Raw genomic sequence first — 22,552 nt, 5'->3', positions numbered from 1 at the left:
CGATACGGGTCGAGGTCTCCTTTATTAACAAAACGCTGGCGAAAGAAATCCTTAAAATCAGACCATGACTGGAGGCTAACAATGGCTTTCTCGTCAACAACGAAACGTGCATCACCTTTGGTTGTGTCCACAGCTGACCGTGCAATTGCTAAGTATTCGGCATCAGTAGGCTTAGAAAAACGTGCAACAGTTTTCGCTTCAACCTTACTAAACCATGATTCTAATAAGCGTGATTCCCCAGCAAAAAGAGGAATAGCCATTTCCTGAGCTGATCTCTGGCCATTGGGACGAGCAACTGTTTCCGTTGATTCTGAAGGGATTTCAACAGTGGTAGGCATTGTCACAGCCGTGGAAGTAATATTTGAACGCAGATTATAATGAAGTGCACCTGGCATCAGAGATAGTATACACAAAAATAAACACACAAAAAAATATCAACTTGGCTAAAGTAAAAATGGCAGAAATAAAATTATTAAATTGGGCTAGGCAAGAAAATAATTAAGAACAAGCAATTGTAAACTAAATTTAGCAATCTTTCATTAAAAAAAATGACTGGAATTAGATGTATGTAAATTAATTAAACCAGACTAAGCACAGCAATTGAGAATATAAAAACTGGAAGTGCAAGTGCAAAATTTAATTAAAAAGATTCAACACAACAAGTGGCAATGCAAGAAATATGTATGTAGCATATAAACTGGACACAGGAATGTATATAACTGCTATGGTAAAAATTATAATATGCAATGTTGAAGGAATAAATTTAAATTTTAGGCCTGGAGGAATTAAAAAAAAAATTATATTGCACAAATCCTTAACTGCTACTAAAACAAGGATTTCTTACTTCACTGGAATTTGAATTTACCAATAACACTCTAGGAGAACAATTAAAATTCAATGAAATTACTGTAAGAAGCAGGAATGTTGAAATCACACAAGAAAACTGTGGGGAGTGGAGTACTGAACCAGCTCCAATATTTAACAAGTCACTGAATGGTTAATTCACAGGATATTATGGGTATTATTACGTAAGTCACTTTTTAGCACTTGGCACGTTGTTCTCAACTAGCAATTACTTATCTCAGGGTTGTAATTCATGAGGATCACCAGTAGCCAAAGTAGGAGGAGCGTCGTGAAGATCTGAAGAGGCACATGTGAGGCATGTTTACAAACTGGTGCGATGGCAGCGCTCCTGGCGGTGGTGGCGCGAGAATCAGGGACCCCACACTGTTGACGCTGGAAGCGCGAAGATAAATTCTTACGACGACGATATTGCGACGATGTCGATGGAGAAACACGATTGGGAGGCAGGAGTTCACACAAAATGATGTAGCAGGGGCTGGTGGCGAGGTGTGAGCTTGAGAGGGAGGCGAGGTGTGTGAGCTTGGGGAGGCGACACTAGTCAAACAATTGCAGTCCACCAAATATTCTCAAGGAACAATACAGCACATACGATGATCAGTTGATAGTTGCGACGATGATTGACCACGATTGCAGTAGCTTGAACACTCACAAAGCATAGATACTGTCAGCTTGGGTGGTGGTGATGGTGGTGGGTGCAGGTTCCCACGTGGTGGCGCGAGATTCAAAAATGGCTGGCGCGGGAAGCTTCCTTCCTCCTCACTGATGAGTGCGTGTTCTCACAGGAAAATATTGACCCTTACTTCGTAAACGTTGGCCTGGAGTAGTGGTTGATGGCAGGACCCCGGTCTCGCACAATATTTGATGCGTGGGTGGCAGGATGGCGGCTATGAAGGCGGCTGATGGCGGTACTATGAAACACACGGCGATGCTGGGTACTTGAATTTTAGTTTCCAGAAAAAAAAATTTCTGGATCCCACTGCTGCTGCCAGTATTCGTTTGCCTTGTTCGGGTAGAATGTAGAAACAGTAGTCGCTTATGTATATATTTATTGAGCGAGACAAACAGGTGTATAACTATCCAGCCGAAGTCCTTCTACTATGAGTCTGTGAGGATAACTGAGGCTGCTGGGAGCATGGCTTGATGCTCCTCTGTCTGGCATGACGTCAGAGGCCTACTTGCCTGTGATTGGTTACATTTCAACTGACATAGAATTTGAGTATAACATGTCCAGCGTAGGATGACTAAGTTAATTCCCCAAATTAGAAATCTTTCATATGAAGAAAGATTAACAAAGCTCAAGTTGCATTCACTGGAAAGCTGAAGAGTTAGGGGTGACATGATAGAGGTTTACAAGTGGATGAATGGACATAACAAAGGGGCTATTAATAGGGTATTAAAAGTATCAACACAAGACAGAACACGAAACAATGGGTATAAATTGGATAGGTTTAGATTTAGGAAAGACTTGGGTAAATACTGGTTCAGTAACAGGGTTGTTGATTTGTGGAACCAATTGCCGCATAACATTGTGGAGGTGGGGTCCCTCGATTGTTTCAAGCATGGGTTGGACATGTATATGAGTGGGATTGGGTGGTTATGAATAGGAGCTGCCTCGTATGGGCCAATAGGCCTTCTGCAGTTGCCTTTGTTCTAATGTTCTTGTTCTCATCGATTCGAGTAACTTTCCCACAACAGACGTTTGAACCCAGCGATAGGTGACATAAAAGGGGATTTCGATATAGATTCAAAATATAACTTTTTTAAGAATATTCTAAGCAAAGCACAGGAACGTAGTATACCATACAAATTGAAAAGATTGAATACTAATGACCCAAAGTGGATAACAAAGAATTTGAAAAATCTTATATGTAAAAAGAGAGCGTGGTACAAAAGGATTAAGAATTGGGAAGTCAGTTTAGAACAAGAATTCGTACAAGAAATTAGAAAGTTAGAAACGTTAAAAAAGAGATAAGGAAAGCAAAAAGAAACTATGAAGTTCGCATAGCAGGGCAAGCGAAGACAAATCCTAAATGTTTTTTTTCGGTTATATCGACCTAAGACTAGGGGAAACGATAGGTCCATTAAAAACTGAGACAGGTCAAGTAACGGATAATGACGAGGAGATGAGTGGTATTTTTAATAACTATTTTATATCTGAATTTACTAAAGAGGAACCTAACAATATGCCTTCAGCCTAGCAAGTGTACATGTGGGTGGGGACGAGGACAAGTTGACTATTTTAGCAGTTACCAGGGAGGATGTAATTAAACAAATAGTAAAACTAAAACCAAACAAATCCCCAGGGCCGGATGAATATAGAAAATAGAGAACTATTAGCTGAATATCAAATACATGGATTTAAACTATTTCACACAGATAGATATATTAGAAGAGGAGGGGGAGTAGCCATGTCCGTTAGAAAATAAGAACATAAGAACAAAGGTAACTGCAGAAGGCCTATTGGCCCATACGAGGCAGCTCCTATCTATAACCACCCAATCCCACTCATATACTTGTCCAACCCGCGCTTGAAACAATGGAGGGACCCCACCTCCACCACGTTACGCGGTAATTGGTTCCACAAATCAACAACCCTGTTACAGAACTAGTATTTACCCAAGTCTTTCCTAAATCTAAACTTATCCAATTTATACCATTGTTGATACTTTTAATACCCTATTAATACCTCCTTTGTTATGTCCATTCATCCACTTGTAAACCTCTATCATGTCACCCCTAACTCTTCGCCTTTCCAGTGAATGCAATTGAAGCTTTGTTAATCTTTCTTCATATGAAAGGTTTCTAATTTGGAAAATTAACTTAGTCATCCTACGCTAGACACGTTCAAGTGAACTTATATCCATTCTATAGTAAGGCGACCAAAACTGAAATGCATAATCTAAATGGGGCCTAACCAGAGCAAGATATTGCTGAAGAACCACACAAGGTGTCTTGTTACTAACGCTTCGATTAATAAATCCCAGTATCCTATTTGCCTTATTACGAACATTCATGCATTGATCCTTGTTTTAAATTCTTACTTATCATAACTCCCAGATCCCTTTCACAATTCGACTTCGCAATCTCAACACCATCTAGCTCGTATCTTGTAACTCTATCATCATTACCTAGCCTCAAAACTTTACATTCATCAGCATTAAACTGCATCTGCCAATCCTTTGACCATTTCAAAACCCCATTTAGATCAACTTGAAGTGATAGTGAGTCTTCTTCCATATTAATTTCCCTGCCGATTTTTGTATCATCGGCAAATTTGCAAATGTTGCTACCTGAATCTAAATCATTGATATATATTATAATCAACAGAGGTCCCAGGACAGAGCCCTGAGGCACTCCACTTACAACATTTTCCCACTCTGACTAAACCCCATTTATACTAACTCTCTGTTTCCTTTGGAATAGCCATGCCCTAATCCAGCTTAATATAGCACCTCCAATACCATGAGCCTCTATTTTTTTAATCAGTCTTTCTTTGGCACTGTATCAAAAGCTTTGCTTAAGTCAAGGTACACAACATCACAATCCTTACCACTATGAACTGCCTCATCTATGCTGGAATAAAAAGATAGCAAATTTGTTAAACATGAACGGCCATTTGTAAAACCATGTTGCGACTCATTTATTAATTTGTGTTTTTCAAGATGAAGACGAATTTTATTTGCAATTATCGATTCAAGTAACTTTCCTACAATAGACGTTAGGCTAATTAGTCGATAGTTTGACGCAAATGATCTATCTCCTTTCTTAAAAATTGGTATCACATTAGCAACTTTTCATAACTCTGGCACTCTGCCTAACTCAACTGATTTATTAAATATGGTAGACAGTAGCTCGGAAAGCTCCTCTTTGCATTCTTTAAGTACCCTGGCAAACACTTCATCCGGCCCTGGGGATTTGTTTGGTTTGAGTTTAACTATTTGTTTACTTACATCCTCCCTGGTAACTGCTAAACTAGTTAACCTGTCCTCGTCCCCACCCACATAGACTTGTTCGGCTGAAGGCATATTGTTAAGTTCCTCTTTAGTAAACATAGATATAAAATATTTATTAAAAATACTACTCATCTCTTCATCATTATCTGTTATTTGACCTGTCTCAGTTTTTAATGGATCTATACTTTCCCTAATCTTTGTCCGGTATAACTGGAAAAACCCTTTAGGATTCGTTTTTGCTTGCTATGCTATGCGAGTTTCATAGTTTCTTTTTGCTTTCCTTATCTCTTTTTTAGTATTTCTAACCAGTTGTACGAATTCCTGTTCTAAACTGACTTCCCAATTCCTAATCCTGTTGTACCACGCTCTCTTTTTACCTATAAGGTTCTTCAGATCCTTTGTTATCCACTTTGGATCATTAGTATTCGATCTATTCAATTTATATGGTACTTTACATTCCTGGGCTTTGGTTAGAATATTTTTAAATAAGTTATATTTTGAATCCACATTGAAAACCCCTTTTACGTCACCTATCGCTGGGTTCACGTCTAGCTCCAATACCGGCCCACACCCCATACCTAAGACTTTCCAATCTATTTGATCAAAGAAATTTCTTAGGCTATTGAAATCAGCTTTTCGAAAATCAGGCACTTTAATAGAATTTTCTCCTACAGATCTATTCCATTGAACGCTAAATCTGATTTCTTTATAATCACTGTTCCCTAGCTCACCTTACCTTACCTTGAGGTTACCTTGAGGTGCTTCCGGGGCTTAGCGTCCCCGCGGCCCGGTCGTCGACCAGGCCTCCTGCTTGCCGGACTGATCAACCAGGCTGTTGGACGCGGTTGCTCACAGCCTGACGTACGAGTCACAGCCTGGTTGATCAGGTATCCTTTGGAGGTGCTTATCCAGTTCTCTCTTGAACACTGTGAGGGGTCGGCCAGTTATGCCCCTTATGTGTAGTGGAAGCGTGTTGAACAGTCTCGGACCTCTGATGTTGATAGAGTTCTCTCTCAGAGTACCAGTTGCACCTCTGTTTTTCAACGGGGGTATTCTGCACATCCTGCCATGTCTTCTGGTCTCATGTGATGTTATTTCTGTGTGCAGGTTTGGGACCAGCCCCTCTAATATTTTCCACGTGTAAATTATTATGTACCTCTCCCGCCTGCGCTCAAGGGAGTACAGTTTTAGGCTCTTTAGTCGGTCCCAATAGTTTAGATGTTTTACTGAGTGGATTCTAGCAGTAAAGGATCTCTGCACGCTCTCCAGGTCAGTAATTTCTCCAGCTTTGAAAGGTGCTGTCATTGTGCAGCAGTACTCCACTCTAGAGAGCACAAGCGTTTTGAAAAGTATCATCATCGGTATAGCATCTCTAGTGTGAAAGGTCTTGTTATCCAACCTGTCATTTTTCTTGCAGTTGTGACGGCTACATTATTGTGTTCTTTAAAGGTAAGGTCTTCCGACATGAGTACACCCAGATCCTTTACATTGCCTTTTCGTTCTATGTTATGATTTGCCTGAGTTTTGTACGTGGTTTCCGTTTTTATATTTTCATTTTTTCCATAGCGCATGAGCTGGAACTTATCTTCGTTAAACACCATATTATTTTCTGTAGCCCATAGAAAGACCTGATCTACATCTGACTGGAGGTTCGCCATGTCCTCTATGTTGCCTACTCTCATGAAGATCCTAGTGTCATCTGCAAAGGATGATACAGTGCTATAGGTATGTCCGAAATGAGGATGAGAAAAAGTACTGGAGCAAGCACAGTACCCTGGGGGACTGAGCTCTTCACGGTTGATGGGCTGGATTTTATTTTGTTGACTATTACACATTGGGTTCTGTTGGTCAGGAAATTGTAGATCCATCTGCCTATTTTTCCGGTAATTCCTTTTGAACGCATTTTATGTGCAATAACACCATGGTCACATTTATCAAAAGCTTTTGCGAAATCTGTATAAATTACATCCGCGTTATGTTTGTCTTCCATAGCATCTAATGCCATATCATAGTGGTCCAGCAACTGCGACAGGCAAGAGCGCCCTGTTCTGAAACCATGTTGTCCGGGGTTATGGAGTTGCTGTGATTCCATGAATTTTGTGATTTTACTTCTTAGCACTCTCTCAAAAATTTTTATGATGTGCGATGTTAGCGCTATCGGTCTGTAATTTTTTGCCTCTGCCTTATTTCCTCCTTTATGAAGTGGTGCTATCTCTGCTGTTTTTAGTATATCAGGAATAGCGCCAGTATCTAGGCTTTGTCTCCACAGAATGTGGAGGGCCTGCGATAGTGGTTTTTTACAGTTCTTTATGAATATGGAGTTCCAAGAATCCGGGCCTGGTGCAGAGTGCATAGGCATACTGTTTATGGCTTCTTCAAAATCCAGTGGGGATAGGGTGACGTCTGATATATGATTTGATGTTGGTATCGTATCCATGAAAAATTCATTTAGGTTATCAATCTTTAGTGTGTTTAATGGCTCGCTGAAAACAGAGTCGTACTGCGTCCTCAGTAGCTCGCTCATTTCTTTGTTGTCATCGGTGAAAGTTCTATCTCCCTTTCGCAGGGGCCCGATACTAGATGTGGTTTTTGATCTTGATTTTGCATAGGAGAAAAAATATTTCGGATTTCTTTCTATTTCACTGATGGCCTTTTGCTCTCTTTGCCTCTCCTGGGTTCTGTATGATTCTTGTAGCTTCCGTTCAATTGTTTCTATTTCTCTACCTAACCTTTCTTCGCCGTTCTTGAGATAGGGTGCGACTCTCAAGTTGTTCCGCGATTCGTTTTCTTCGCCTATATAGGGAACGACGTTCCCGTTCCAATCTGCATCTCTTCCTCTTTTTTCTTAGAGGTATGCGGTTTGAACATATTTCTAGTGCTACTGAGCTTATTTTTTCCAGGCACTGGTTCAGGTTTGCATTTCCTAGCTGTTCTTCCCAGTTTATTTCTGTGAAGTCCTGGTTTATTCGCTCCCAGTTTATCTGTTTATTATTGAAGTTGAATTTGCTGAAATCTCCTCCACCGGGAATCTGGACTGGTTTTGAAGGTCTACTCCCCATGGTTGTCATAACTTCAATTAAGTTGTGATCTGAGTAACAGGTATTTGTAATCATTATGTTCCTGATCAATTCATCATTATTAGTGAAAATGAGGTCCAGCGTGTTCTCCTTCCTAGTTGGTTCTACTATTTGCTGGTTTAAGGCAAACCTGTCGCACATCCGTAGCAGGTCATTTGCATGTGCCCTTTCATTTAGGCTACTTCCTGGTATTCTTTCTGATATTACTGTATTAGCCAGGTGCTTCCATTTCAGGTGCCGTAGGTTGAAGTCCCCAAGCAGGATGATGTTCGGAGCTGGATTTGTGAGGTTTTCCAAGCAGTGTTCTATTTTCATTAGTTGGTCTTTAAACTGGTGAGGGTTTGCCTCCGGTGACTTATATACAAGGACAATAACTACATTTAGAATCTCTATTTTGATTATCAGCACTTCCACCATATCATTTGAGGTGTTTAGCAGCTCAGTACAGATGAGTGTGTCTTTGATGTAGAGGCTGACCCCACCCTGAAGCCGGTGTTTCCTATCACATCTGAAAAGATTGTACTCTGAGATCCATATTTCACCATCATGGTAGTCCCTTGTGTGGGTTTCTGTTAGGGCTGCAAACACTGCATTTGCCTCATGAAGGAGACCATCTATAAATTGAACTTTGTTGGTTTTGCGTGTTTTTATACCCTGGATGTTGGCAAATATAAATGATGTTATCGTGTTAGTGGAAGTGCTGGAAGCCTTACTTGGTGTAAGTAAGAAAGCAATCGTCAATTAATTCTAGAAAATCTTCTGCTTCATTATTCGTTGTTTTGTTCAACCAGTTTATTCCACTAAAATTAAAGTCACCCATGACATAAATACTGTTAGATCTAGATGTTCTAGATATTTCATCCCATAGACGCTTTGCTTCCATTCTGTCTAAATTTGGTGGCCTATATATAACTCCTATTATAATGTTATTTGCTTTTTCGTTTAATTCTATCCAAATAGTTTCTGTATGTGGCTCAGTTTTGATTCCCTCATTGAGACTACATTTCAAATTGTCCCTAACATATATGGCTACTCCCCCTCCTCGTCTAATATATCTATCTGTGTGAAATAGTTTAAATCCATTTATTTGATATTCAGCTAATAGCTCTCTGTTTTCTACATTCATCCACGTTTCGGTAAGTGCAATAATATCTATTTTTTCTGTGCAGACAAGAGCATTTAACTCGTTTATTTTGTTTCTTAGATTTCTAGTGTTAGTGTAATATACCCTAAGTGAATTATTATTTTGAGGACCTTCTCTTTCCCTGATCATTTTGCCAATTCTTTTCTCCCACGAACACATACTTTTATTACCTCCTTCCTCCAAATCAATTCCCATACCACTATCTACTAACAGTTTAAACCCAAACAAACACCTCTAACCACTGGTTCCAACGAGTTCGCAACAACAACAACCCCAGCCCTCGATACAGGTTTATATTCCCCAATAATCTTTGGCAGGTGGAGTCCGGATTTCTTGGCGTTCACAGTTTCGATCAATTTGTTGACCTTTGTTTTCAATTCGGCTGTAGTGTCCTTCGTTACCCTTTGGAATTTAGTTTGGTCAGAGAGTATGAGGTTCATTTTCGCCTGATATTCGTCTTTTTTAAGAATGACGTATATTAGCGACTTGTCACCTCTCCTGACAACTATCTCCTTGTTCTCACGAAGGCTCTTAGCTGCCGCTTTGAGCTCGGGGACAGTATGGTGCTTCTGTAGTTGCCTCGATTCTTTCCTCCTTCCGCAATAAGTTCTGCTTGTAAGGTGTCTTTGGTGGTGACCTTCTTTTGTGCCTCGAGGTCGAATATGTCGTCCAACAGAATCTCGAACTCCACTTTCAGGGCCATCTCACTTGGTCTGGACATAACGTGACAGTTTATACCCAGATTTAGGAGAGTGACTTGGTCGTCAGTGAGGTTGATTCCTGCAAGGTTCAGGAAACCGTCTCTTGGTCGTGGAATTGCCATAGGTCCTCCATATAACGTTGTTAGTTTCTTGATTATCCTTGTTTCAGTGCTGAGGTGATGCCGGTCTGTGAGGATGTCGAGGTGTTGCTCGATGCGAGTACGGAGACTTTCGTCGATGTTGCTGTTTCTCCATTCGTTTGTAGCATGAAGTAGTTGCGTTTTGACATTTTGACATACATGTATGTCCTCTTGACATACCAGAAAACATTCTAAGGAAACTACTCCAAGCTTGTACTAAAGAGGCACCCTTCTTGAGCCCGGATGGGCACATATATAAGCAAGTAGATGGGGTCGCTATGGGTTCTCCCCTAGGTGTCCTGTTTGCGAATTTCTACATGGGTACCATCGAGCAAAAAGTTTTAGTCGACATGAACTTGAAACCGGCCATATACTGCAGGTATGTTGACGACATTTTTACACAGGTACCTGACGTCAGACATCTGCAGGAGCTGAAGGAGGCATTTGAGCAGAATTCTGTGTTGCGTTTCACTTCTGACGCGACACGAGCGACTCGTCACTAGTCTGACGCGACACGAGCGCGTTTCGTAAAACTTATTACATTTTCAAAGACTTTAGTTTACAAATACACAACTGAATAGAACTTACACATCTCCGATTTTTGTTTATATCTTCATTTGAGTGAGGTGGATGGGGTGAGGTGGCATTAATAGGGTATTAATTTCATCAACACAAGACAGAACAAGAGGTGGCATTAATAGGGTATTAATTTCATCAACACTAGACAGAACACGAAACAATGGGTATTGAAATGGAAGTGATTGTAGAAAGCCTATTGGTCCATATTTCTTGATGCTTCTATATTGGAGCGGAGTCTTGAGGTGGGTAGAATATAGTTGTGCATTAATTGGCTGTTGATTGCTGGTGTTGACTTCTTAATGTGTAGTGCCTCGCAAACGTCAAGCCGCCTGCTATCGCTGTATCTATCGATGATTTCTGTGTTGTTTACTAGGATTTCTCTGGCGATGGTTTGGTTGTGGGAAGAGATTATATGTTCCTTAAAGGAGCCCTGTTGTTTATGCATCGTTAAACGCCTAGAAAGAGATGTTGTTGTCTTGCCTATATACTGGGTTTTTTGGAGCTTACAGTCCCCAAGTGGGCATTTAAAGGCATAGACGACGTTGGTCTCTTTTAAAGCGTTCTGCTTTGTGTCTGGAGAGTTTCTCATGAGTAGGCTGGCCGTTTTTCTGGTTTTATAGTAAATCGTCAGTTGTATCCTCTGATTTTTGTCTGTAGGGATAACGTTTCTATTAACAATATCTTTCAGGACCCTTTCCTCTGTTTTATGAGCTGTGGAAAAGAAGTTCCTGTAAAATAGTCTAATAGGGGGTATAGGTGTTGTGTTAGTTGTCTCTTCAGAGGTTGCATGGCGTTTCACTTTCCTTCTTATGATGTCTTCAACGAAACCATTGGAGAAGCCGTTGTTGACTAGGACCTGCCTTACCCTACAGAGTTCTTCGTCGACTTGCTTCCATTCTGAGCTGTGGCTTAGAGCACGGTCGACATATGCGTTAACAACACTCCTCTTGTACCTGTCTGGGCAGTCGCTGTTGGCATTTAGGCACATTCCTATGTTCGTTTCCTTAGTGTAGACTGCAGTGTGGAAACCTCCGCTCTTTTCCATGACTGTTACATCTAGAAAGGGCAGCTTTCCATCCTTTTCCATCTCGTAAGTGAAACGCAGCACGGAAACGAACATAGGAATGTGCCTAAATGCCAACAGCGACTGCCCAGACTGGTACAAGAGGAGTGTTGTTAACGCATATGTCGACCATGCTCTAAGCCACAGCTCAGAATGGAAGCAAGTCGACGAAGAACTCTGTAGGGTAAGGCAGGTCCTAATTGGTAACCCAATGGGCTACAAGTAGCCCAATCTGGCATCCCTGCTCTGGAACGTTGCCACCTTCCCTGGGAAACGTTTATAGGATTCCCACAGCCCATTGGACTCCTTTGGACCCCCCCCCCTTGGACCCCCTTGGACTCCCTTGGACCTCCTTGACCCCCTTGGACCCCCTTGGACCTCCTTGGACAACCTTGGACAACCTTGGACCTCCTTGGACAACCTTGGACCTCCTTGGACAACCTTGGACCTCCTTGGACAACCTTGGACCTCCTTAGACAACCTTGGACAACCTTGGACCTCCTTGGACAACCTTGGACCTCCTTGGACAACCTTGGACCTCCTTGGACAACCTTGGACCTCCTTGGACAACCTTGGACCTCCTTGGACCACTTGGACTTCCTTGGACCCCCCTTGGACCTCCTTGGACCACCCTTGGACCCTCCTTGGACCCCCTTGGACCTCCAAGGACAACCTTGGACCTCCTTGGACCTCCTTGGACAACCTTGGACCTCCTTGGACAACCTTGGACCTCCTTGGACAACCTTGGACCTCCTTGGACAACCTTGGACCTCCTTGGACAACCTTGGACCCCCTTGGACCTCCTTGGACCCCCTTGGACAACCTTGGACCTCCTTAGACAACCTTGGACCTCCTTGGACCCCCTTGGACCCCCTTGGACCTCCTTGGACAACCTTGGACCTCCTTGGACAACCTTGGACCTCCTTGGACAACCTTGGACCTCCTTGGACAACCTTGGACAACCTTGGACCTCCTTGGACAACCTTGGACCTCCTTGGACAACCTTGGACCTCCTTGGACCCCTTGGACCTCCTTGGACCCCCCTTAGACCTCCTTGGACAACCTTGGACCTCCATGGACCTCCTTGGACAACCTTGGACCTCCTTGGACCCCCTTAGACCTCCTTGGACAACCTTGGACCTCCTTGGACAACCTTGGACCTCCTTGGACCCCCTTGGGCCTCCTTAGACCCCCTGGAACTCCTTGGACCCCCTTGGACCCCATTGGAGTCTATAACCCCTAAAACAGAGTTCTTGGATTACACAAGCCCTGAAAGCCTCTATACTGCACATCTGTTTTTTGAAGCCAGTGTTGGAACCTCTAGAAGCCAGTGTTGAAACCTCTAGAAGCCAGTGTTGAAACATTTAGTAGCCAATGTTAGAACATCTGGAAACCATAAATGAAATGGAAACCAAAATGGCAGGGTCTAGGAGGGTACCTTTTAATCTCCTTTGTTTGGAAAATTACATATGATGAACGAGATCGGATGATAAATGAATGAAAAGATTAGGAGACTACGAGGCACTAACAAATAAAAATTGAAAAACATACCCTGGGCTAGAGGCAGCCGTCGGAAAAAAATTGAAAACACCCCTGTGGCTACGACAGTCCCCGGAAAAAATTTGGGACACTATAAATAAAAAACGTCTAGATAAGTATGGGTTGGGAATAAATACACCATAACAGTAAACGGGCTTATGCAGGGAAGATGAAGACTTGGTGACGTCATTGACCATTAGCGATGTCTGTGCAAGGGTCAGCGGGGTTACGAAAAATGCTCGACTCATAGAGGGACCGTCGAAAAAAGCAAAACGGTCCTTCTATGAGCCATATGCCACTACTACTGGAGCCTTTTTTCGCCTAAACGGGAACTTCTGGAATTTCCTGGAAGCTTATGGAAGCTCCTGGAAGCTTCTGGAAGGTCCAGGAAGCTTCTGTAAGCTTACGGAAGCCTCTAGAACCTCCTTGAAGCTTCTGGAAGCTTCCGAAAGATCCAGAGAGCTTCTGAAAGCCTCGGCCTAAAACTGGTTTACCATTCTTGCATCCTCTGCAAACTTCACCATTCCTGGATAGCGTCGTGGGCGCCTGGACCGCGGATATTGCCGCGTGAATCAGGAGCGGCGTTGAGCGTGGCGGCGCGGGGGCCATATTTCAGGCCCTGACTGCCCGCGTGAATCAGGAGCGGCGTTGTGCGTGGCGGCGCGGGAGCCATATTTCAGGCCCTGACTGCCCGCGTGAATCAGGAGCAGCGTTGAGCGTGGCGGCGCGGGAGCCATATTTCACACCCTGACTGCCGGCGTGAATCAGGAGCGGCGTTGAGCGTGGCGGCGCGGGGGCCATATTTCACGCCCTGACTGCCCACCCTCGCCCCGGGAGACCCCGCCCATAAATTGTTAAAGTTGCTTGTGGAGGGAATATTGTTGAGACTCTACGGCGGTGTTCCAGTTGTTGAGGATTACTGGAAGGTTCTGTGGCAGAAACACACATTGGATCCTTCTGGAAACTCGTGAACTGGAAGGTACTGGAAACTCATGAACAGATTATGGAAGGATCTAGAAGGCAATAGACACATACTGGAGAGCAGCAAGCACAACTAGAAGAATACAACTAGGTGAGTACAAAGGAGGGGGGGTCTCGCGGCTGAGTGGACAGCGCTCAGGAGTTGGAGTCCTAAGGGATCCGGGTTCGATTCCCAGCCGAGGCGGAAACGGAAACGAAGCGGAGATTGTAGTAACGTGTTGTAGGTGATTGTAGTAACATGTTGTAGGAGATTGTAGTAACGTGTTGTAGGAGATTGTAGTAACGTGTTGTAGGAGATTGTAATAACGTGTTGTAGGAGATTGTAATAATGTGTTGTAGGAGATTGTAATAACGTGTTGTAGGAGATTGTAATAATGTGTTGTAGGAGATTGTAATAATGAGTTGTAGGTGATTGTAATAACGTGTTGTAGGAGATTGTAATAACATATTGTACGTGATTGTAGTAGCGTGTTCTAGGTAATTGTAGTAATGAGTTGTAGGAGATTGTAGTAAGGTGTTGTAGGAGGATTGTAGGATGTAGGAGGAGGATATATTTACAATCCATAATGATGTAACTTTTTTTGATATATTTAGAATGTGTCCCATGAAATTCAGCTTGTGGTCAATGAGAACGCCAAGGAATTTGCCATCTAATTTGTTACAAATTTGGGTATTGTTTATTCTGAGATTTATTTGGTTAGAGGATTTATTGCCAAACAGAATATAGAAAGTTTTGTCAATGTTAAGGGTAAGTTTGTTGGCAGTTAGCCAAAGATGGACTTTATTTAGCTCGATATTTACTGTGGCATTTAGAGCAAGGGGGTCAGGACTGGAGTAAATGAAGGTTGTGTCGTCAGCAAATAGAATTGGCTTGAGGTGTTGGGAGGCGTTTGGAAGGTCATTAATGTAGATGAGAAAGAGGAGAAGGCCAAGTATGCTGCCCTGAGGAACACCAATGTTGATGGGGTAGGGTGGGAGAAATTGAATTATTCACAGAAACATCCACCGCTGCCCATTGGATGGGGTGCGGTGTGCAGGACAAGCATGGAAATTGGGACACTAGCTCTCCACATATGTCAGTTGCTTAATTTAGAACCTGTACTTGAGGTCGATCTCGAACCCATTGTTGATGTGACGACTTATATTGAATTTTGTAACTAGCTCATCAAGATTGTAACTTGCTTAGCTAAATGAATTGTGGGGTTCAGTCCCTGAGCCCATTATGTGCCTCTGTAACCCTTTCCACTACCGCCCACAATAATTGGTATAGGGTGCATAATAAATGAACTAAACTAACTAGCCTGTCAGTAAGGTAAGATTTGAGGTATTGCAGAGAGTGACCTCTGACACCATAATGATGTAACTTAAGAAGAAGGTTTTGGTGGTCGACAGTGTCAAAAGCCTTACGCAGGTCCACAAATAACCCAACAGGGAACTCATTTTTATCAAGAGCTGCATGTATCAAGTTAATCATACTAATAAGTGCATCGTCGCTTGTGCTTTTTTTGGAGTCTGAAGCCATATTGACAAGAGCTAAGTATATTGTGTTTGGCTAGATAAGAGTAAAGCTGCTTGTAGATCAATTTGTCAAATATTTTTGACAAGTTTGGCAGGATTGATATAGGTCTGTAGTTGTTAACATCTGTGAGATCACCACATTTGTGGACAGGGGTTACTCTCGCTTTTTTTTAGGATACCTGGAAAGGTTTGGAGTTCAAGTGACTTGTTGAAGAGCAATGCAATAGCAGGGGCTAAAGTTCTGGAGGCTTTTTTTGTAAATTAAGGTTGGTATCTCCTCAAGGGCACGTACTAGACTTGGTTTTAAGGGAAAGGATTATCTCATTAACATCAGTGGAATTTGCAGGCGTTAGGTACAGAGACTGTGGATACTTACCTGTAAGATAGTCCTGAACATCAGTACTGGAAGATGGAATATCATTCGCAAGGGATGACCCAATGGAAGAGAAGAACCTATTGAACTCAATAGCAATATCAGAGGCTGTAAGCAGACCATCGTTATTGGACAGGAGAATTGGTTTGTTATTTAAAATCTTCTTTGATCCCAATATTTGTGAAATTGTGCTCCATGTTTTCTTAATGTTGCCTTTTGTTTGGGTAAATTTATCTTCGTAGAATTTAATTTTGGCTCTTCTAATTATTTTAGATAGCAATGACCAGTAATTCTTTGAAAATTCTTTGGAGACGATTCCTAACCTATACTTCTTCTCAATGTCATGTTTTTTATTAATGAATTTAAGTATTCCCTTTGTAAGCCAGGGATTGTTTAGCCTTTTAGTTGTGACTTGTTTCGTTAGCATAGGACAGTGGGTGTTATAAAGGCTGAGAGTTTTTTGAAGAAAAGATTCCACTGCTAGATTGATGTCACATATGTTACCTAATTCGGTCTCTTAGTTGACATTAGCAGCAGCAGCTATAAAATTGCCTATTGCAGTTTCATTGTACAGCCTAAAGCTTATCTCCCTTGTCTCTAGAGGTGGTTTGTTAATGTTAGTTAGGAGAAATGTGGGGTAATGGTCTGTAGTGTTATCGATGATTATCCCTGAAGTAAGCGGAGAGGTTATGTTGGTCCAGATGTGATCAAGAGCCGTGGCAGTAGTATCAGTGATTCTAGTAGGTCTAGTGATTATGGATATGAAGAAGCAGGAATTCATACAGTTGAGGAAGCTGGCAGCAGTAGGGTTTTCAGGCTCGCAGAGGTCAATATTAAAGTCCCCCTGCGATAATTAGATAGCTTTGGTTCAGTCTGTTACCTTGTATTAGATTTTTAAGGTTAGAGTTGAATTCGGACACATCAGTGTTAGGAATTCTATAGACTGCTCCAACAGTCAGGACAGACTCAGCACCCTTGACTGAAAATGGCGAAGGTATACTCCCCACAGTAGACTCTAGTTCTAATTACTTTTAAGCATGCCAGTTCTTGGTTCTTCTTCCTATTTTACAGACTCAGTAAATACTGAGACGTGCACAGAGAGAGATGGCAAAGCATTTCATAATGAATGCCATTGGAGCCCACTGCCGTAGAACCACAGAGGGCTAGGGCAGACTGAAACTCAGAGAGAGAGAAGGGATCATTATAGGGAAGGCGAAGATGAGTACAGAAATTTAAAGGACGAGATTCAAGAATAGGCTTACGAAGAAGGAAGGATTGGGGAAGATGAGAACCAAAACTAACATGAAAAGTGGGAACCCAGTTCGGTCACGACCTGCAATGGGTCCGCCACAAGAACACCACGGAGGCGAAGGACCGGCGAGACATCGGGAACGAACTTACGCGGGTAAGTTCGTAATCTTGTGAATATGTTTCCAGACCAGTGGTAGAGGAGTTTTGGACATAACGGTGGAGACATAAGACATCCAGCAAGCACGTTTAGCCGAACGGATGGTCCTACGGGCCACCGCTCTTGCCTTTCGAAACAAAAGAAAAGACTCAGCGATGTCTCTTCCAGGCTGCACGCTTACAGCGGACAGCCCGAGTACAGTCCACATTCCACCAGGGAACGCACTTCCGCATTCCCCAAGAGAAAGCGCGAGGAATAGAGTGGAGGGCAGCATCAAAGACAGTGTCATGAAAAACAAGGAGGGCATGAGGGAGAGGCAGAACGGAGAGGTCGGAAATAGTAACATGGAGAGTAAAGAGGCACCAGTCAGCCTCTGCAAACCGCCACCTAGGGAAGGAGAGAGGAGGGTGAAAAGAGAAAAAACTAACAAGGATAGGAAAATGGTCACTGCCATGGAAGTCATCAAGGACCCACTACCCAAAATCTAAGGAAAGGGATGACGAGCACAGAGAAAGATCGAGACAGGAAAGGGAGCAAGTCCGAGAGTCCAAATAAATGGGCTCACCAGAATTAAGAAGGGACAGGGAAGAATTAAGAAGAGAGAAGGAAAGGTTCAAGGAGGTGACCCTGGGTGTTTGTCAGCACATCACCCCAAAAGGCATGACGACAATTGAAATCACCCAGCAGGAGCACAGGTTCTGGCAAGGAGTCTAGGAGGTGTTTAAGATCAGGAAGAGAAAGTGGGACAGTGGGGAGGAGATAAATGGAACAAACCACGTACCATTTACGCACAAAGACACACGCAGCAGAACAGTAGAGAGGCGAGGAAAAAGTAAGGGGACGAAGGGAACATCTGAGTGAATCAAGAGAGCAGAACAGCAGCAGAACAGTGGAGAGGCGAGGAAAAAGTAAGGGGACGAAGGGAACCTCTGAGTGAATCAAGAGAGCAGGGTTATGGGCCCCAGCAACAGCTGGGGGGGGGGGGGTGAGAGAAAAGAATAGCCACGGAAGCGACCAGGACGAGCACCAAACATCGGCTCCTGGAGACAGACACAAAGGGGCGAAAACTGTGAAATTAGAAGTTGGAGGTCAAGGAATTTGGCGTATTATCCACGGATGTTCCACGGAAGAATAGACATTGGCAAAAAGAGAAAGGATTGCAACAGAGATCAAAGAAGAAACAAAGGTGAAAAGAGAATACAGCACGTGAAAGAAGCACAGGGTCAGGATCAGCGAAGTCAGGGTTAGGAGGCATGGGTAAACTGAGTAAAGAAGGAGGGAAAGAAGTAGGAGAACAGACCAGAGGTGGACGAACAGGGTCTGGAGGAGGAAAAGGAAGAGGAGGAGGGGCAGAAAGAGGGGAGCGCACCTCAGCAAGGGCAGTATCCGAGACGGAACCGGGGGCTAAACAAACCCCCACAGTAGGAACAGGGAGCTCCACCACCGAAGCGGGAGGGGAAGGAACAAAAGAATCAGAGATAGGGGGTTGAGAAGAAAGCAAAGCCTTCTTACCTACCGGGAAGGAGGAAGGAGAGGAGCCAGGTTTCCGCTTCTGACTCAGAGACTGGTTTCCCAGCAGCAATGTACTGGGCAACAGACTCCAGCATCTCGAAAGTAGAAGAAGAGTGCGAGCAAACAACATGACCACAAGGAGAGCAATGCACATCAGCCCGCACTGTCAGGTGGCGTGGTGAGCCAAGAGACGGAGGAGAATGACGGGAAGGAAGACCAAAAGGAGAGGAGAAAGAAGACACAGGAGACATGACATACTGGGTAGAAAGAAGGGATACCCTAGACAGAGAACCAGAAGGGGAGGGGACCCTCTGGGACAGAACGGAGGGAAACAAGGGAGGTGGTGGTGGGTGTGTTCGGGTCTAAGGCTTAGAAACGGTTGTGAGACTGAGTAAGGTGGGAAGGACGAGGAGAGGAAGAGCGTACCACGCGAGCATAGGATACGCCAGCGAAGGAGGGGAGACAATGAACTTAGCGCTGAACCTCAGGAAAAGACAAATGGTCCCGGTGCTTCAAGTTGAGGACAGCCGCCTCAAGTTTGTAACGTATACACGTGCGGGAGAAGGTAGGGTTGGCCTCACCGCAATTGAGGCAGCGGACCTAGGGAGAAGTGCACTCCAACTTAGAGTGACCCTCGCCTCCACACATGGGACAGAGAGAGACAGGACTAGAGCATTTGAGGGCACCATGCCCAAACCTCCAGCACTTATTGCAGAGCCGAGGAGATGGAATATTCTCCTGAACGGAGCATCTGGCACCAACAAGAATGACAGAGGGCGGAAGGATCCTACCATCAAAGTTAATCTTCACAACCCGAAGGGGCAGACGGCGATAACCATGAGGGGGATGAGTAAACGTATCCACCTGGAGGACAGAATGACCCTGGGCCTTGAGGATATGCTTGATATCCTCGTGGTCTTTTCAGTCTTTTAGATTCCTAACACTAGTCGCAACATGGTGTGGGAGGAGAACAGTGCCAACACTGGCATTTACCCGAGCGTTCTTTGAGACCCGAACAGGGGTCTCGCCAAGGCAGGATAAGGCGACTAAGCGGGTGGCTGCATCCTGAGAAGCAGCAACGACACGGGTACCAAGACGGGTGGGGTTGAAGGTAACTGAGGCATCTACGGAATCTACAAGATGCCTATGAAGGGAAAAATTGTCAGGAGTTACATGTAAAGGATGGAGGTCAAAGTAATTAGTCCACGTAGGAGGACCAAACAAAGCAAAGCATGGTACGAATTAGTATGGGAAGGGAGCATAAGAGAGAGTAGCCATGGCGGGGACGGCGATGAGAACCTTTAGAGAGAGATGGGTCAAAAGGTGCAGTAGTCCCAATAAGATTTAGCCATGCAAGGGGACGAGGCGGTCACCACAGCAGGCTTGGGGCTCGACCCAACCACAGAGGAGGGAGGGGAGCAGGAAGGAAGAGTTCGGTCTGGGCCTAAACCGGGCCCTGTAGTGGGGGCTACAGATCCTGGTCTTCCAGGACGGTCCAACTCAGGGGCCTGGTCACCCACCCCATGAGCCTGGCTAAGAGAAGTCGTGTCGTCATCCATGCAGCAAACAATAACAAAAGTTTGGGACCTGGAACCAAGAGATACCACCTACCAGGGCAGCCAGGGAGACTGAGCGCGGGCCAGTGCAGGAAGGGTGCGTTGACCCCAGCGGTGCTCCCCCTTTTCAACAGGGGAGTCCTACAACATCGTCCATTCTCCCACACTGGTGCTAAGACCCCATTCCCCCTATCGCACCAGCCTGGACACCCAACCATCCACTCAGGGCGGCCCCTCACAGGCGACCCCTCCAGCGGGTGGTCCAATGGCTCATAAGGCCCCTACGTGGTGCCCTTCAGCACGTCCACCACCCAAAAAGGGGCAGGAGAGGGGGCAAAGGCAACCTACACCGGTCACAGGGAGGTGTACGTGAGCCCCTCACCACGGCAAGGAGGCACCACGGAGGGGTTAAAAGGGGCAATACCAGTCGTCTTGTACTCTGGAAATTATGAAACTTGACAGCAATATTAAGTTTTTAAACTCAAATATACTTTTATTGTTTATTATCAAGACAAGTTGAGGTACACAACTGTTATCAATCAAACCTTTATCTGTATACAAATCATGGAATACATTCTTAAGGAAAAGAACATCACTTGTGATACAGAAATCACAATATCATGATACATTTAATGAACAAATCCACAAAGGCCGTAATGAGGGTTCGAACTTGTTTCTGGGCTAAGATGCACGCTAAGGTCCGACTAAGGCGCTTCCGGGATCATCCAGCACGTAAATCAGTACAGCCACGATGGGTCGCACCGCTGCAGCCAGATCACTTCGCCGCCACACCCACACAAGCAACGCCATATTCAAGTGGTGTTCCTGCCAAAGAGAAAAAAAAAGATTCTCTATAATATTCTCTCTACTCCGAGTAAATACCTAACCTGTCCTCCGATAAAGAGCATCACTTTTTGCTCATATGCATCACACAAAGCCAAAAAAATTACAAGAAAATGAAAGCAACTCAAAAAAGTGATGTACTGTCCCTTTTTCTGTTTTGGAGCCTCTGGTAGGGTAGGAGAGACTACTTTAAATTGACCGTTTTCTTGCTGACATTGTGAAACCTTTGGAGGATGGCCTGAAACACCGTCCATCCCCTGAAACCGGGTAATGATGATCACTGTTATTTATTACCCGAGGCAAACTTACATTACTGTATAGTGTGCCCAAAGCATGGACTTTGGGCGCGTGTGTTACGAACCAAAATTCCTCGCCCGAGCCAGAAGCTGTGAAGTCCACGCCATCTGTAAGTCCGCTACCGAAAATCCCACATGGACAACGCCATCGAGTGATGACGAGAGATACCGGCAATAAGTGCTGGATGCCTGTCCTAGTCAGCTCGTGACGTAGCCGCTGTTGACCTCTGGTGAGGTGGCGCTTAGACAGTGATCGCCATCTATGGAGCGAATAAGTGGACGTTTGTGTCTAAGCTAGTAAGTGATGTTTCCTAGTGATCCCATGTAGTGTCCCCAGTACTGATGATGTGTCTGCTTTCAGAGTCAACCTAGGATGGCTGTGAGGTACATTGAATCAATCTACCCAAGGCAGCCAAGGTCTCTTCACCAGTCTGCTTTGTAGAAGCTGTGAGCCATCCCCGGACGAACTCTGGTGAGTGTGTGATAACCTGCCTGAGGAGTGGCAGTGACAGGATTCGCCGTCTCCGGGGCTGGCTGGTGGAAGAGACCACCCACTGCGGTGCCGACCGAGGAGAGTGACCAGCGAGTCACACGAGGCTCCTGCCTAGGGCTCGCAACCTTAGTATTAGTCATGGAGTGGCCTAACAGCGAGGATGACTAGTACCTGCCAGCTACAGGCTGGACTGTGGTTGTAGGCCATCACGACGAGGCACCCAGTGGGATTGTAATTTGGCTGGCCTGTGGCCAGGGTAGATTCATGGTGGGTTCTGGGCCACGGAAGAGAAAACCAGGAAAGGCTACCAGAGTGAGCATCGCCAAGTATCCAGTGTCTTCAGAGGAAGACTAAGATGTAAATACTGTGTTGTAATAATTCCCTTTTGTGACTTTAATTTACATATGGTGGTGGGAAAGGAATATACAGTATATAATTAAGTATACTTGTGTATTTAATGTACCTCCCCATTGATTTTACTTGCATTATGGATCTCACCCCTTGAAAGCCTC

This window comes from Procambarus clarkii, chromosome 26 (assembly GCF_040958095.1).
Source record: "Procambarus clarkii isolate CNS0578487 chromosome 26, FALCON_Pclarkii_2.0, whole genome shotgun sequence".
NCBI classification, from domain to species: domain Eukaryota; kingdom Metazoa; phylum Arthropoda; class Malacostraca; order Decapoda; family Cambaridae; genus Procambarus; species Procambarus clarkii.
This window is presented reverse-complemented; position numbering follows the sequence as displayed.